Genomic DNA, 16,516 nt, shown 5'->3' with positions numbered 1-16,516 from the left:
CAATGTCAACTTGCATTGTATCTGAAATTGCTGAGTCTGACATCGAAGTAATTCATCGTGTCCCGTCGAAGGACAAAGAGAAACCCAACATCACAGTAAAATTTCACTCTCGCAAAGTGAGGGACCGGGGTCTGAGAGCGGCAAAAAAAGCACAGGCTGAGTACGTCCACCTTGGGATTCAAGGACAGTTCGCCAGTGTTCGTGAATGAGCACCTTTGTCCAGCAAATAAGATACTGTTAGCAAAAGCACTGAATGCAAAACGTGAAAAAAATTGGAAGCTCGCCTGTGTGTCGGACGGCAAAGTGATAATGCGCAAGACAGAAAATTCGAGGGTTCTGCACGTGACATGCGCAAAGGACCTCGCTAGAGTGCAGTAACCGATCGAGATGAATAATAACGCAGAGTTTGAAAGGGCGTTGCACAAACATAAAAACATATCAGTGTTCCATTGAAATATCCGCAGCATAAAGAAAATTTCGACCAGCTACTAATCTATTTATCACAACATTCATTTCAATACGATATAATCGCAATAACAGAAACATGGCTAAAGGAAGATGAGTACGTAAATATACCTGGATATGTGATGTCACAGCCGAGAGCGCACGCGACACGTGACGGTGGAGTAGCACTGTTTATCAGGAACGAGGTCAGTTTCCAGCGTCTAAATGATATCTCGAGCACTCAACAGTCTGCGGAAACGCTATTTGTGACGATTGAATGTGGTCTCATAGCTGGGGTTGTATATCACCCCCCCCCCCCCCCCCAAGCTCAAGCGTAGATGACTTCATATCCTGCATGGAAAGTGTGCTGATTCAATGTGTAACCTCGCATTCCCTGATAATAATCTGGGCTCACTTCAATATAAATCTGCCAAAGGATCAGTGGCATGACGACTTGTTCCTCCTACAATCATTTAACCTTAGAAATGTTATAACCGAACAAACACGTTTCTCCGAAAATTCTGCCACACTTATAGATCACATGCATGCTGTGCTGTCTTGCTGCTAACGTAGAAGCTGCTGTTCATGATTTTGCAATTACTGATCACCACCCGACATTTAACGCGGTAGCGTTTAAGGCCCCGTGTCGCAGAAAATCCGTCGTCGGCGTTGTCATTGGCGCCCGCGGCCGAGAAACTCATCCCCAACCACGTTTAGGTATGCCACACCATTCTATCATTAATGTTGATCATACCTTGTCTTGCATTCTTGGCAAAGCTATTCCTCAGAATTTTGAGAATGACAATCCCCAAAGAATTGTCATGAAACAAAACACCACAGCGCATGCATTTTATGTTAAATCTTCTCAGAGTGACATAATACAAGTGCGGAACAAACACGGAAACCTGAAAATGATACAATTTCTTTGGGGCGGTTGTGCACTATCTCAGGGATCGGCCCAAGCAAGAGGCCGCGTTTCCGCGAGAAAGCTCGCCTACGAGCATAGCATTCGCCGCCAGTGTTTGCCAGTAACCATTACGGTTGCATAAGATGCAGTCGTCGGGAACCATGAGTAGCAGTCAGGGATCTTTAAATGCTATCGCGTTCCACTCTTAAAAACGAAGCTTAAGCGTCCTCCCAATTTTTCTTTTCATGCCACAATCGTACTTACATCATCGTACTTACATCATTCAAGTCAACATCTTATTCACTGTGAATTGACAAGTGTTAAAAAAGTTTGCGTACACTGACATTGTCCATATTTCAAGTATGTAATTGTATTATCCTCTCTGTTATGACCCTCTATGACCCTCTATGAGGGTCGACAGCATTACTAAATAAATAAAATAAAATACTCGTAAAACAGAAAAGTTGCTTCTGAGATATCACACACGCGTTAATCATTCGCAAGTACGCACTCTCTGGCAACACATTATGTTCGAAACGCTGTAAAACGACGACGTGCATGTAGAATGTGCTAACATTATTTGCAGTATCACGAATGCAATAAAGCACTCGTCGTATACGTGCACACGACGAAGGTATGATCACGCCATATGTGCTTGGATAACACAGCCTATTCTACCACTACTAAAGAAAATATTATTATTACAATAAGCTGCAGTTACACAAAACAAATTAATATTACAAGGCTCAATTGAGGTACTTCAGAAATCAGTCAGTTGGGCTAATGCATAAATCTAAAAGGGCATATTATGCACGTCTCGTTGCCCGTTGCGATGCAAAAGAAAAACATGGCAAATAGTCAGGGAAGTGACAGAGTTCGATAAAAAAAAAGAAAATTCTCCCCAATAACGTCACAACTAGACATACAAATGATGGTAATGATTACTATTCCACGGTTGGCGAAAAAATTACGAAACAACTTAGTGCTGCACGGCCCACCACTTAAGTTGAAAGAAGTGAAAACAGATTTAGCTTTCATGTAATAACAGAAGAGCTGGGGACGTCTGCTATAAAAAATCTACAGCTGAACAAAGCCACAGGCATTCTTGGTATACAAGCTAGGGTACTGAAAGACAATCCAGATATTCTGAGTGCTCCACTTTGTCATTTATTTAACCATTCATTAAATGCGAATTCCAATCCAGATGTATTAAAAATGGCCAAAGTTGTACCAGTACACAAAACGGGCAACCATAATATTTCCGGCAGCTACAGACCGATATCCGTATTGAGTTTAGTAAACAATATCTCTGAAAATTTATTCGCTCAACAGCTCGAAGGACTTCCCTAGCAAGAATAACATAATTTTCCCGGAACAGCATGGTTTCGTCCCAGGGAAATCCACATCAACAGCTGTGCTTACTTTATCTCAAGTACTCAACTCTGCCCTCAACCATCAAAAGATTATTTCAATTTTTATCGAAATAAAAAAAGGCGTTTGATACCATTTGTCACTCGGCGCTATTGAAAAAACTGACTTGCTATGTTATTAATGATGGCGCTCAGGACTTCTTTTCCAGTTATCTCACATCGCGAAAGCAGAAAGTACTAATTGACGGTTTTCTATTCGAATCTAGGAATGTCACATGTGGTGTACTGCAAGGATCTGTATTGAGTCCAATTTTATTCACTCTATACGTTAATGATTTCCCGCGAATCCTACAATCGTTTAAATCATTAATGTAGGCTGACGATACTGCAATTCTATTCACAGGTAGTTCACTTGAACCCTTACAATATACTGGATCCAATGAACTAATATCTGTTTCAATGTGGTTTCGAGAAAATCAACTGTTGCTAAATACCGGCAAAACAAAATGTGTTATTTTCCAATCACGAATGAAAACTCTGAACTACGTTCCAAATAACATATTATTAAACAATCGAACCATTGAATGTGTTCCGACTATTAAATATCTAGGAATGATATCTAACAGTAACCTTAACTGGAGAGACCAAATCAATACCGTTTGCAAAAAGTTGTCATTCAGCTGTTACACTCTCATACGAGCACGTGAATACTTTGATTTGACATTGCTGCGAACATTATATTTTAGCCTATTTCACTGCCACCTTAGCTATTGTTGCGAGTCGTGGGACCAAACATACATAACATACCTTACTCCGTTATTCCGATTACAAAAACGAGCTGTTCGTGGGATTACATTCTCCTCGGTGCGCCATCCCTCTAATCCTCTATTTCAGAGTCTGCGTATACTGCCGTGTACTGACATACGGAACTACAAGATTTCCTGCTAAGTAAATAAAATAATAAACACAAACACACCTCTGCCGCGTACCATTTTCACGTTTCCGTCGTTAAACACACGGCATGCACGCAACGGTAATCTTAATCTTCCTGTATGTTCGAATGTGTACGGCGAAAGATTAATTCAATTCTCTGGCCACTCAATCTCCCATGTAAAAGGAGGAAAGCGGGAAGGCAGCGCGGGAGGGAGGGGGGGCAGCTTCTACTCTGCCAACAACTGCGCTTGTACTTAGCGCCGGTGCGGGCTGTCGCGCGCGCCGTATCTTGAAAGGGATCTCCACGCGGCTCTGAACTTTGTATGCGCTGTGCATTCGGCAGCTCAGTTTCACTTGAAGCGATAGACCGCACGAACCTTCGCTCGCTGCGGTGGCTGCGCTTGCTGCCTGCGTTCTGATAAGGGTCGTCTACGGTCTGCGAGTGTGATCTATTCATGTTTGCTTGTGCGCGCTGACACCACGCTTCTTAATTCAGTTAGTAAGCGAAAGTGTCCAAGTTTATGCAGCCGATAAAACTACTATCCCTACTCCGATCTAATTTGCTATCGCAATTGATGCTTAGCCTTTCGGGCGAAACTGCGACATTTTTTTATTACACATGGTGAGCAGTAATGTTGTATATACAAGAAATAATCAACAAAAAGACTCACTTGTTTACACTGTGCTTCGCAGACGCAGATGTCAACACGAATTTGCCCTTTCGCTCTGCCGATACCAGCTCACAATGTGCAGGTATGGAACGCGGTATTGCTTCTTTTGCTTGCGATACAAACTGATTCAATCCCAAGGGTAGCAGGAAGAGGAAAGGGTGTAAATGCTATATACAGAAGGCTATGGGAGACATAGAACCCATTTTAACGATCTGCGTTGTCGAAGGGTGGAGGCTGGAGAATCCGCAGGAAGGCGAGCAAGCACCATTTGCCGCACAAGGAAACTTGCTAATGGATTCCAGATCAATGGTGAAGAAACGCAGGAAAGCTACCCTCTGCGCCAACATTATTTTTTATACCTCTGCCTGAGTTCATATAAACGCCTCTCATTTTCGTCAGAAATATTAACTGCAATCCACGTCGTACAGCCTATAAATTCGAGCCACTCGTTATGCTCTAAACAATATCACCCTCGATAATCATGGAAAATCATCGCTGGCGGCGAAGAGAAATTGTTGTCAGAAGTAATAAAACAGCTACTTGGTGATTTCGTAACCCTGTAGCAGAAAATCCCAGACATCTGCAAATGTTTATTAAACCATCAGAAATATTCTTCAAGACAAAGAAACACTCTCCGCGTGTCCATGTCTGTAGGCTTTCGCCATCCACGAAATCCACGAAATCCAGCAATCCCTTCGTAGTGGTCTTTGTGCGGCACTCAAACATTATTTCTAACAATACTACACTTTTCCGAACAAATTATTGTCGTTTAAAATAATAATTAGCTTGCCTTATATATGGGTCAAAAACTCCTGTTAAATTCAGCTCCTTTTCATCTTTAGTGCGAGAGTCAATTGAGGCGTAGCAATAACCGTTATTTAAAAGTATAGATACTTATTTTCTTTTTTTTTTTCTTTTTGTAACGAGGCTCCAGTAATCCTGAAGACCAATAGAGGTTTGTTGTGTTCAAACATGTCGTAAGGCATGAGAAAAACTGTGCATTGCTTCTGTAGTGGTGTTTTCCAGTGCCCTTTTCACAAATAGATTCTACAGAATCAAAGTCGCCCTCTCGTACCATTCATGAACCAACATTAGGTGACAGGAGACGCGGATATGAATGATTTTCTTATTCATAAGTCAGTCTCTGTAGGGTCTAAATGTACCATTATGGACAAAAATAGTGCGATGAGAGGTGATGTCCCGGTTGGCGGCTTGTTGATTCCACCTAGCAGCCTATGCTGTATCTAGTTTTGCAGCTGTGTGTTTCGTGAAGAAAAAATACAATGCCCCTTATTGAGCAGCTCTCGTATCTCTTACCTTAATAGTGTAGGTTGGTATGTTTCGACATATATTTGGTCCTCACCGGCACTCGCGACCAGACGTTTTCAGGATGCGAAGACGCCGGCCGTTTGCATCAAGACCCTTGTTGAGCGTAGGTTAGTCCCTCCCTCCATTGAATGTTAGCCTTATGGTGCTTTGAGGCCCGTCCTTAGAAGCTGAAGCCTAACGTAATATCCCTAAATACTAAAGGACAAATGCGTAGTTTCATGCCCATGAATCCTACTGTAAAGCTTATCCAATGCCAAAGAAATTGGCCGTTTGAAACGTATAGATGCCGACATCGATGACTGTCTGGATGGATCTCAAGTTGTAGTGCCAAACGTGAGTTGAAGCATTTCTCTCTTCTACCTCATTGAGTAAGACAACGCACTTAAGGGGCATTTACTATTAGTTTTTTTTTTCAGAGACGTATTCGATGCTAGTTTGAACTTGTATCTGGCGAACATGATTACTGCCGTGATATATGATGAATGCAGGAGGCGTGTGCTATGGCGACGTCACACTGCGTGCACTTATGTGTCCTGGATGCACCCGCTGTTATTCTCCTGTTGACATGGTAGAGCTAGTGTATACACCCTCTCTTTTACCATCTTTTTTATGGTGCATACGCTGGTATGGTATATATGGTAGAAGCTGTATATGGCTTGTTTCCAGCGGATGAATTGTCCGTAGACCAAAAAATCCAGAAGATTGTGCAATACAAAGCCGACCCGCGGTGGAGGTGAAGCAGGCTTCAAGCACTCCATTAACTTCCCAAAATAAGTTTAATATCTTGGGTCCAAATACAACCCTTACCAGATATTAAGCTGATAAGAACAGATACTACACTTTAACCAGCGTCGGGCACCGTACCCGTGTGCACCATCCCACGTATTGAAACTAGTGCCTGCCAATCTGTGTGTTCGTTGTCCCGTACTTCGTGCTCTACATAGGCTGATTTCCTCAGTTCTGCTGTGACTGTGAAATGGGTTGGCCGCATGTTGTACTGGCTGAAGAAGAACAGCGTGCCTACCAAGAACGACAACGTGAACAGAAAAGGGAAGTGAGCGCGGCGGTGGCGGAAGGAGACCACCGACGATCAGCGGGCCGCGGACGTCAAGCGTAAGCGTGCTGCCCGCCAGGACCGTGAGGCGAAAAGAAATGCGAAACGTCCATGTAGCCCCGAACCCGCAAACTACGTTTCACCGGAGCAACGGTCAATCACCACATACACAGCTTCGCTGGTCATCCACCTTCACAGAGTGGAATGGCATTGATTTTTTATTGTAAGTTGGATGAAGTACTTAAAGATTTTTTCTCGTTAACAGAAGTAGAACGCCTTCCTTGTCGGCATTCTTCACAAAATCATTTCAATAGACTTGGTATGACTGGTTACAGTAGCGGGGTGTAGAGCAAACGAGGAACCAAATTTTTACATAGAACTCATTGCAATCAGTTTATGAAACTCGCATACTGCAATATGTGATTAACTGTGTGTTCTCTGAATTCATAAATTAATAGAAAGGCGCAGCGTAACACAGCTCTACAGTGTCCAACATTGTTCTAAGACAACACAATGCCGTAGATACCATATACAGTTTCGCAACTCGACGTACCCCCTGTTTGAAACTCCGTTTGTCTATTTTACAGAACAAACCATGTTGTCCATTGTGTGTAAATATACTTGGCTGCTTTTGGTTAGTGAGTAAGAAAAGATTCAGGGTTCCAGAAAGTAGCCTTGACTGCTATTAGATGGTCGGTAGCTGCTGAAGAATTCCCCAGTTTGGTGCTGTTTCCAACTTGCATTGACAGTGAGCGTGGTGTGGATTCATCCACCCTCTGTTGTTGTGCACCCTAACGCAAACAGACCCACTTTCGAACGTTACTTCTTGAAGGCAAGTGTGCTGATGAGCAAATACACTATTTAAAAAAAGAACTGTTATGGCAAAAATACGCTTTCGTGAGCGTGCGAAGTGAATGAAAATGTACGGAAACAACTCGAATTACCAACTGACACAAAAGCAAAGGATACGCTTCGGTGCCGAGTGCCAAGTTTCCGTCGCGATGAGTGAATGAAAAGCAGTTGTCCGCACTGGCCTGACTGTGTGAATCACTCCATTTACGACGTTCCCGCCCTTCTCGTAATAATGCCCTTATCGTTTATGGTGAGGCACTGTTTGCGAGCGGAGCCAGATCGATGCAATGCAATTGCAGCTCGGTCATGGAAAACCCGAAATAGGATTTCCCGACACGCATCCGGCCTTCTCTCTCCGCAGGAAACGTGCTATTTACTACACATTACGAACAACGCACCCACCGCGGTGACTCAGTCAGCTAAGGCGTTGCGCTGCTGAGCACGAGATACGCGGGATCGAATCCCGGCCGCGGCGGCCGCATTTCGGTGGAGGCGAAATGCAAAAACGCCCGTGTGCTTTCGTTGTAGTGCACGTAAAGAACCTCATGTGGTCAAAATTGATCCGGAGCCCTCCACTACGGCGTTCCTCATAATCAGAACTGGTTTTGGCACGTAAAACCCCAGAAAAAACAAGAAAGAAGACAACGCTCTATTCGTAGAGACATGTCGTGTAACAAAAATCAGCGCAATCGTTACTTCTTAAATGGATTTACCATGACGCAACCTTGAATGTAAGTTGTACCACCGATAGATGATATCATACGTTGTTTTCTTTACACCCTGCAGCACTATTTCTTCGACAAATGCCTTCAAGCTGCGTAGTTTTTGTGCAATCGCGGCGTAACTTGAAGTCGTCGAGAAACGATTGCTGCTGTGTACTTAGATACGTACGCTAAGAAAAAATTGCGATTAAAGCGCAAGATCTCGTAATTCAGACTGTAATTAAATTATGAGACGCTTTATTAGTCGCTTGTCGTGTAATTGGAAACTGGGAATGGTGTTTTGCATCATATACACAAACAAAAAGGGCGCTTTGGGATGCGCTGGTAAGTGTCCTCTTCTTTACTGCAAACGTAAACCACGGCGTTCTGTCCTTGCTCGCAATCTTGGATAAAGTCATGTATATGATTGCTCCTAAGTGCTGTTTGCCATTGATAAGCCGCCTTCACTTATAATAGGCCCGGCAGCAGCATTCGCTCGAATTAGCTCTTAAGAACATTCCTAGCGTAACAGTGTTATGCGTTAATAAAGGCCCTCCTGCATTTAAAATATACGTATGTAATCCAGCTTCTCCTTCTGCAAAGTAAACCACCCAAATTTATGCATAGTTTGCGTAGTTGCTATCGTAAATAAGTCGTTCTGGCGTTGATCCTTCAATTGGAGCTTTTCCGCCGTTGAGAAGGCGTATTCTTACCCACTGTATATGTCGGGTGAGTATTGATGTGTACGAAGCACTGACTCGGCCATGAAGTATTTAATTCGCCATAGGGCTAACTCTCTGGACAACCTCCCATCAATGGAATATGCAGCGCCACTCAAGGGTGTAGCATGTTCTTTAGGAGCGTTTACTAGGCGGAACGTATGAGCCCTTGCTGTTCCTGTATCGTGATCGGCTTGCCGTTTTAACGCGATTGCCTTAAGGACCCCGTGTCGCAGAAAATCCGGTGTCGGCATCGGCAGAGTTTTCTATAAGCGAAAGTTTTCGTAGTCGCCACTTTCACCGCCTATAGGGGCGCCACTGGAATTTCAATATCGCTGTCGTTAAGACGCTGCCGGACAGCGTGTGTGTGACTTCGAGTCGCATAGTCTTTCCTGCCGCAGCCGCCATGGCTTTATCATAGCTTTATTTAGAAGGCCACTGACTCTAGGATCTATTACGTCCCACATCTGGGGTTCTGAAACGCGTGTTCGGTGTCTTATTGAAGGAGAAGAAGTTTTAAACGCAGGGCACGTCATTTGCTGTGGTTTGAAATAATGCACGCCTCGTCGTATACCATCTAAGGATTGTGCCTGCAGACGTCACAAGTGCGGCGAAACCCGCACGAGCTGTGGTTCGAATTTAGGGCGACGAAACCATAAAGGTGGGTTCATTTACTGTTTACTGTCTTATTTATTTTCCTCGTGGCCAGGGTTCCATGTTCGATGAGGTATTCTCGCCGACTTCGCTTGTGCGGCCACACTTCGGGAAATATACAGTTATTTTGTTTACCGCAGAGCCCGAACGCTGCCTTCGAACGAAGCGCTTGCTGGTGGTGCGTGCGGCATGGAATACGTGTACACGGTCGTCCACTCTTAGCTAGAACATGTGAGCTCATGGCTGTGCTCTTCGGAGGGCCAGTGTGACCGACACGCCGCTGCATGGAAGCAAAGTAACACAGGTGTAGAGGGACCTGAAGCTTCTGCTTCTTGTCGTCTGCTTTTTCACTTCGATGCGCTGCTGCGCATCAAAGCGAGAACAGCGTGGCCACGGGCTCGCGTGGTCTAGCTAAAAGTGAACGACCGTGTACAGTCGCGGCTTCGGTGTTCGAACCCTACCTTCGCTTTGCACTGCAGAAACTACGATGCTTTTATGCGCTCGTAAACAAAAGGCATTCGATTGCATTTGACTGCCGAAGCGTGACCTATGCAATCGCACAGCAGATACCAAAAGTTCAAGCATGGCAGAAAGCTGATTGCATCGCCGTAGGAGCATTAATTTGATCTGGCCATCTCCCGATGAACTGGTTTTGTAAAACTCTATTTGGGTGCCGACGCCGCAAAAGTGTTTCTTCCACTATTACTCCGGCGTTTAATTTTTTGTTGTGGACGTGCAGACGCGTAACGCCGTTAAGAAAGAATGGCACGATGATATCACATTTATTCAGATGACATCAAGAGTGCCTGTCCTGAAATGCAGCGAGTACAGTTTTTTTTTTCTCTTGCAGGGACACGGCTTGGGCAAAGCAGGCAACTCTGTTCGATGCAAGCACATGATTGCAATCCTACTTTTTACATAGAGGTAAGCATGCACAAAGGTGATTCGTAATCAAAGAGTAGCATTTTTAATGTGGTTTCTTTCGCATATGTGTAAACAATTTGCAGTTAAGTTTGAACGTAAAATTAAACTACAGGTTCTGTGTATGAATAAGCTACTCTTCTCACAGGACTCTCTGGTTGCGATTGCAAATGCTTCATTTGCACGTAATACATTCTGTTTATTGCTGAAGAGCCGGCATTCATAACCGGGACCTGCTCACTTCCACTGATGTGAAGAAAGCATGGGGCAAACTAAAAGCGAAGAACATTTACAAGGCCAGAAAAATCAAGGACTTGTGTCATGTGCAGTCTTCATCAAGGATCCGGTTGGACACGCAGAAACTCGGTGCAATCCGACAGCAGCTCATTGCTGTCGCGCCACAAAGCGCCCTAGCAAAGCATGTGGAGGGCCGCTGCTTTGTGTTGTGAACCTATGCGGTGAAAACACAGGCTGTGAACCGGACCTGATACTGCAGCACATTCTTGCCAGCCGACACGTGCAGAAGTTCATGGAACGGCAGTTCCACGAAGTTGAGTTTACAGACTGGAACAGGATGAAAATTTTCAGAGCTCTTAAGAAGCATTTGAGCCGTGATCTCTCAATATTTTATGAGGACATGGTGGCTGTGAACTCGGCAAAGGCAGCAAGAATTTGTGCTCAGACACTTGGGCAAAACAGTACGCAGTGGAAAAAGGAGCGAATGCTCAGAATTACAGGTAGCAAGAGCCACACGTTGTACAAATTTGTGCCATCACCAGCACGCAGCTGGCAAGAGAAAACTATAAAACTGCTGACGCAGAACTTTGCAGGACACGACGCCACAAGATATGCCAAGGCTTGCGAGAAGCCAGCTTTCGAAGAATATGTATTGGACACTGGTGATGCAGTGCCGACGGTGGGCCTTGTAAATCCTATGGTTCCATGGCTTCGCTTCAGCCCAGATGGAATTGTTTTCAGACATGGAAAGTAAGCTGTCTTGCTGGAAGTTAAAAGTCCAACAGGGGCAAAAAGGAAAGAATTTCCAACCTTGTAAAGCATAAGAAAGTGCCCTGCATTTTGTGCCAAGGCGAAAATTACACCTTGAGAACCACAGATTGCTACTATACACAAGTGCAATGGGGACTATTTCTTTTGGATTTGGAAGAAGCTCACCTTAATTCAGGTAGAATCTCTGGTAATTTTTGTGAGGAGGTTTATGTCATTTATTACCTGCTTGATCCGGCGATTGCAGTATATTTATTTTGAAAATTACATGCCACAGCTTGTCAAGTATGTCAGATAAAAGGCGGCATAAAAATAAACATGCAAGAATGTCTCCAATCTTATCATCAATGACATAATGAACATCCAAAACAAACAGTCCAACTCTATTATTTTTTAAGCAAACTTAACCTCCTGAGACACAAATACAGTTACAGGACATAACCGATTTCCTACCTGGTTTTTATTGTCTACTGGTATGGTACAAAAATGACAGGTATTTTTAAAACTTATATACCCGGTCAGATGGCAAAAGCTGCATCTCCATGTAAGTGGAAGAAGCGACCATCTATTCGTGTTTGTTATGATAAAAACTTCATTTCATTGCCTAAAGACAAGGGAGACAGAACTATGTGTAATACATTGCCACGTTGCTGCTGTATTTAGGATTTTCACGCAATCTCGAGGAAATGGAAATACACTTCGAGGTTGCTTTCCGGCCTATGTGACTACGCAGAGGTCTAGATCGATGTAGTTTCAATTCTCTTGAAAGCGGACGAAAAAAATATGAGTAAAGCACTTTCGTACAGTTCCCCATGCACCATACTTTACATCCAGGATAAATAGTTTGTGTAATCGAGTAATCGCTTCCGAGTTCATTTTGAAAAAAAAAATATTTAAGGCAATGCGCAATATATTTTACAGAGGGGGTCTAAGAAGGGTAATACCCACATTCTGATAAAGCAAAAACAGTGTACTAGCATGAAATGCCACGAAATATGTCCACACCTTTAAAAATACTGTGAAGATGGAAATAAATGAGTTTTTTCACAATCAGGGTGAAACGTGTCTCGGTACTTCCACAGGTATATAAACGTGTTCACCAATTTGCACAATGGCATGCACAGAGGGAGAAAAAATTGGAGATACCATGATGAGACTTCTTATGAAGGCATAGACATGTAATGAGAAGGCAAGATAACAGATGGTCGTTGAGGGTAACAGGCTGGATTCCAGGAGAAGGCAACCATAGCACGGGATGGAAGGAAGTTAGGTGGGTGGATGATGTTAGAATGTTTGCTGTGGTATTTAGATGACATTTCCTATCTTTTTTTTTCCATGCATATGCATATCAAAGCGTGACAATACCCACGTGTATAAAATGAAGGTTTACGGAATTTTTAGAAATCGCCTCTGGAAGGCAGCTTAATTATTATTGTAGAGCAGGGTTATTCGAAGAGGCTGGCATTAGTAGCACGAAAAATCGAAACACAAATCCAACTAAATAACAAAAGTTGACTAATTAACTTCTTAGTTAATTACTTTACAGCACGTATTGCAATTGATGAGTTCTGATCGGTGAGTTTGCTCGACGCATTCACTTGAAATAAATTTCCAGGATGACACCAGTTTCGAGATATTATTTCCCAAAGTGTGGTACGAAATACATGGGAGTTCTAGTTACTTTTGTGCTTAAATGCATAAAACAGCACTTTGTAAAACAGCACTTTGTTAAAAAGCAACACTACAACAGTGCATTTTTACGGCGAGTTTGATGGCGCATATCTCCAAACTGGTGTCATTGTGCAAATTAATTCCAAGTGTATACGCCTGACAAGCTCACCGGCAACAATTCGTAAATTGCACTGTGTCGTAAAGTAACTAAGAAGTTATTTATTTGAATATGTGTTTGTATTTCTCGTGCTACTAATGTCCGCCTCATCCATTCAGGCGGACATTAGTCTCAACGATAATAATCAGGCTACCTGCCACAGCTAGGCAATGCTAAACATTCCGCAAAGCTTAATTTTGAACACCCGGTACAATAAGCGTTGGATTTCTGGTCACTTAATACAGTGAATAATTAACACATAATTAACAAAATTTGCCTAATCAGCGTCATAGCCGCACCCATTATTGTTATCTTGTGTGTGTCAAGCCCAACGCACACTCGATGAAGGCAACACAAAGCTGTAAATAATAAAAATAAATCATACTTGTAAACGTGCTCACATCTGTGTAGCTAGTAAATGCTTGCAAAGCAATCAAATAAACTATTTTTTTATTCCGGGGCATTGTTGGGCATCAATACACGCATTTATACCTCAGAGCAATTATGTGCATGTCCTCCCCCATTTTTGCATTTCGCTCGAAAGGACGAGCTCAGTCCGCTGATGCATCCGCAAGCATCGCAGTAAACGGCCTCCGGAAACCGTGATTTTTTCTCTCTAATAACGCTACATTCAAGTGCTGCAACCAAAGCCTTTTCTCCCGGGTCCGAGCTCTGATGTTCGAGCGCTGAGCACAAGTTCACAGATTTGGTGCCGGTCACGGCGGAAGCATTTTGATTAGGGCGAAATGCAGAAAACGCTCGCGCAGAGATATTTTCGTACATGTTAAAGAATTCGAAGTGGCCGAAAGTTATCCGGCCCCTCTACCAAGGGCTGCCTGCATCCGATATGTTTTTCTGTCTGGTAAAAGCACGCGATCTGTCATTTCGTCAGAGCTGGCAGTGAACATCGATGTTCATCACGCAGTAACAGAACTCTATCGAACAGGACACAAAGTGTCCCGCCAAGGAATCAAGAGACGTCCGCCAGTAAAAAATATTCACTTACCAGTTGTATCCCAGCAGAAATCTTCGGGCACAAAGTGTGCGCTGCACACCGTCATCGTTTTCGTGTCAGGCTTCCCAATTCGCAGTTTCACTACCCACTCCTTTTTCAGTCGTTCGTCACAAGGAAACGATTGTAGGCTTACCTCGCCTTTGACTGCACGGTGCGTACACTGCTGCACACAGAACATTTTGTTACTCTTGTACGTCATGCTCATATTGAGCAAACAATATGTCAACAGAATGTCACTACGACTCGCAGTGCATGTCCAAGCTTTGTTGTTCACTTTAGAGTTGGGAAAAACCGCCGTGAAAAGCTACCGCGACCAAAAACAACGCACCAGCGCACTGCACCTCTGATGCCGAGTTCAGGCGGGCTGCGCGGGCATCCCTTTATCGAGGGTTACGACGGGTGCCGCATGGCGTCGCCACCCTCTGTGAAAGTTGCAAATATATTTACGTATATGTATATACCACGCCTTGCTATTTGACATGCGGTGTATGCTGGTTATATTGCCACACATTATATCACTAAGGTTACTCATACTTTGTCTTACATTCTTGACAAAGGTATTCCTCAGAATTTGGCGAATGACAGCCCACAAACAAATGCCATGAAACCAAGCACCGACAGCGCATGCCTTTTACGTAGAATCTTCTCAGACTGAAACATTAGAAGTGCGAAACAATAGCATAAACCTGAAAGTTATGCAATTTTTTTTGCCGCGTATATGCACCACTCCCTGGATCGGCCGACTGTAGAGGCCGCTTTTCTACCAGAAAGCTCGCCTTCGTCCATAGCGTTCGCCGCCAGCGTTTGCGGGAAAACATTACGGTTACATAAGCTGCAGCTGCCGGGAAGCGTGAGAAGCAGTTAGAGAACTTTGAATGCTATCGCGTTTCACTCCTAAATGCCAAGCTTAAGTGTCTTCAATTTTTTTTTAATGCAGATTATCCGGTAGCCAAATTGGCTCGAATCCCATGGGGAAGGACAGTGAGCTTCCAACCGTTCAAGAAAGGAGCTGGAGTTAACAATTCTGGTTCATCCGGTGTAGCATAGAGATATGTTAACGGGCGACTTTTAGATGCGAAGCATCTTATGCTCTGGGCTATGTCACTCCCTCCCTCCCTACCTCTTTCCATCCAGCCAACCGCTGTGCGTCCACACCCCTACTGCGCATGCGCATCCTCCTCCCTGTCCTCTCCTCTCCAGATTGCCCGATAATGCGAAGCAGCTTAGGTTAAAGACGCGACGGTATATATATATATATATATATATATATATATATATATATATATATATATATATATCAAAACGTTTATTAAAAATAACAAGTGCAGGGAGCGGGTGGGTGGAGCCCCTAGTCCAGGGCTCCACTGGCTTGAGCGGTCCGCCGTGTCTGGTCGAGGAGCGCTAGTTGCATCTCCCGATCCTCGCTGGCGAGCCAAGTCTCCCACTGCTCCTTTCCGGAAAGTTTGCCGGCAATTAGTGGTGTATTAATTTTGGGTGGCCTGTTCTGGCAATCCCACGTAATGTGGGCTAGAGTTGGCCGGCCTCCGCACCATGGACAGCGAGCGCTGTAGAATGTGGGCTGAATGGCATGTTTCAAATCAAGATTTGGATAGGTGTTCGTCTGTATTCGGCGCCAGTCGTGAGAGTCCCGCCAGGATAGATCAGGGTGTGGTGGACTGTACTTTAGTCGCTCGCGCCGTTGGTACTCAAGGATGTCTCGCGGTAAGAAGGGGTTTTCTGAAGAGTGGTCGGCCACTCGGTTGACAAAAGCACGAGCTGCGCCGTCCGCTCTCTCATTGCCATCGAGTCCTATGTGACCCGGGCACCAGATGATCATGTGGTTCTGCGTTAGGTTGGATCCTAATAGGTGAGTGGTGCTGTGTGGTATCCTCCCGGTGAGGAATAATCTACATGCGACTTGGGAATCTGTAAGAATTATCGACGATTTTCCCAGAGCGTCCTTAGTTTTTATAGCTAGCGCGATGGCTGAAGCTTCTGCGGTATTAGCAGATGCGACTCGAGCCGTGGCGCAAGTCAGAAGCCCTTGATCTGCGGCCGCTCCTACTACTGCGAGGGCGTACTTATAAGTACTGCATCGAGCGACATCTGTGTA

At 44.2% G+C, this 16,516-nt stretch overlaps 1 non-coding gene across 1 annotated transcript; it reads right to left on the bottom strand.

The window, feature by feature from the left end:
- Positions 1 to 6,329: 6,329 nt before the first annotated feature.
- LOC119459766 (U2 spliceosomal RNA) lies at positions 6,330 to 6,517 on the bottom strand. Its single transcript, XR_005193796.1, has one exon. It is a non-coding gene; the product is annotated as a U2 spliceosomal RNA (small nuclear RNA).
- Positions 6,518 to 16,516: the final 9,999 nt, after the last annotated feature.

Source organism: Dermacentor silvarum, chromosome 7 (genome assembly GCF_013339745.2).
Source record: "Dermacentor silvarum isolate Dsil-2018 chromosome 7, BIME_Dsil_1.4, whole genome shotgun sequence".
NCBI classification, from domain to species: domain Eukaryota; kingdom Metazoa; phylum Arthropoda; class Arachnida; order Ixodida; family Ixodidae; genus Dermacentor; species Dermacentor silvarum.
The sequence above is the reverse complement of the archived record's forward strand: the minus strand, read 5'-3'. Positions and strand labels throughout refer to the sequence as shown.